The 1670-nt window shown below is 33.4% G+C and overlaps 1 non-coding gene across 1 annotated transcript; it reads left to right on the top strand.

The window, feature by feature from the left end:
• The first annotated feature begins 672 nt into the window (after positions 1 to 672).
• TRNAG-UCC (transfer RNA glycine (anticodon UCC)) lies at positions 673 to 745 on the top strand. The gene has a single exon. It is a non-coding gene; the product is annotated as a tRNA-Gly (tRNA).
• The last annotated feature ends 925 nt before the right edge of the window (positions 746 to 1670 follow it).

The following is a 1670-nucleotide window of genomic DNA, read 5'->3' on the forward strand; positions in this document are numbered from 1 at the left end:
GGGAAGAATAACTCCAAAGACAATTCAGAGCTCATAGCGGGAGGTGGAGGTTGCCACTCCCACCATAGGCTCAGAGGATAAGGCTGATTCCTCCTTGATTTCACAGGATAGAACCACCTCCTCGGTTTCACTGGACCACACTGCCCTTATAAAGAGCCACAAGGCAAGGCCCCTACAGAGAGCTATGTGGAAGGGGCCATTAGAAAGAGCCATAAGGAGGATTCTGTTCTGCTAGCTTGAGCAGACTAACATATTATGTATATATGTATGTAGGTAAGTTATGCATGTGTAGTATTTTCCTAATTCTGGATGGTATTGCCAAGTTAAGTTATGAAATTCCTCAAAGGAGCTCTATTCTGATTGGCTTAGAGATCAATAAGAGTTTATATAAGTTGAATATTCCTAAAATTGCCAGAAATTAAGACGAATACAATCTTTTTTTTTTCCTATTTGGATATGTTCCTCCTAAACTTATATTTTACTGACTAACTTTACATTATATCTACCAGATGTAAGATATGAAAATGTAAATTTATGATTCATCAAATTGAATAATTATTTTGACAAATTTTATTTCAACAGTAATTATGTTTTATAGTTCATCAATATGAAGATATAATCTCCAAGATCTTTTGATAACTTAAAATCTTAGACTCAGGAATCTAACCCCTAACCCTGGTGGTCCAGTGGTTAGGACTCTGCACTTCCACTGCAGAGGGCATAGGTTCGATCCCTGGTCAGGGAACTAAGATCCTGCATGTGGCGGTATGACCAAAAAAAAAAATCTCCTAGACTTATGTTACATTGGGTTAACTAATGACTATTCTTTCAATACCTAAATCATTTCTATGTAAGAAGAAATACTGAAATATAAATTACTAAGCCTAATTTTAAAACTTTATGTATTTGGGTCTGTTAATGTTAGTCATTTTGGGTCACATTTTCAAGTTATATTACAAGGACACAAACGGTTATAAAAATTGGGGTATGTATATTCTTAAGCTCTAAGACAAACCCCTGGTCTATGACACTGAGTTCACAATTATCCACTTTATACTTTTCTCTGTGAAATGGAAGCTAATATATTTAAAATTTATAACCAATATATGTTAATGAGACTCTACCAGAAGAAACAGTGGCAGAGAAAAACAAATTTCTATACAGGGTATTCAGGAATTGTTTTCGTTAGGGGAATAATGAGTAATTTTGCCCCAGTGTAAAGTGATCAGTTATTCCATGTGAGAAAGAGGAAAGTGTAGAACAAAACCTGAATGGGTATAGAAAGTTGTAAAGTTCTACAGACAGGCAATTTTATTTTTTATGTTTAAAGCTATCAAAGGTTTATTTATAAGAATTGTTTGAAAAGTGCTTTTGTGTAAAATAGTACATTGATGCAAAACTAACATCTGGTTTTCTCTCTGTTAAAATGACAAATTTTCTTGAATTATCGGTTTGTTATTAACAAGACGTTGTAAAATGTGTATCTTTACCTCTGAATAATCTGCCTAGGAGGCAAAAATTCTGTGTCATATTGGAATCGTTTCTTGTGTTTTATTTTGACTTTATCATGACCATAATTAGTTAAGAAAATAAGTTTTCTCATTTTTGTGCTAAGTTCTTATTACATCTTATGTATACTTTAAAAACCCCGTATTGTCACAGTGATTTTT

This window comes from Physeter macrocephalus, chromosome 7 (genome assembly GCF_002837175.3).
Source record: "Physeter macrocephalus isolate SW-GA chromosome 7, ASM283717v5, whole genome shotgun sequence".
In the NCBI taxonomy this organism is placed as follows: Eukaryota; Metazoa; Chordata; class Mammalia; order Artiodactyla; family Physeteridae; genus Physeter; species Physeter macrocephalus.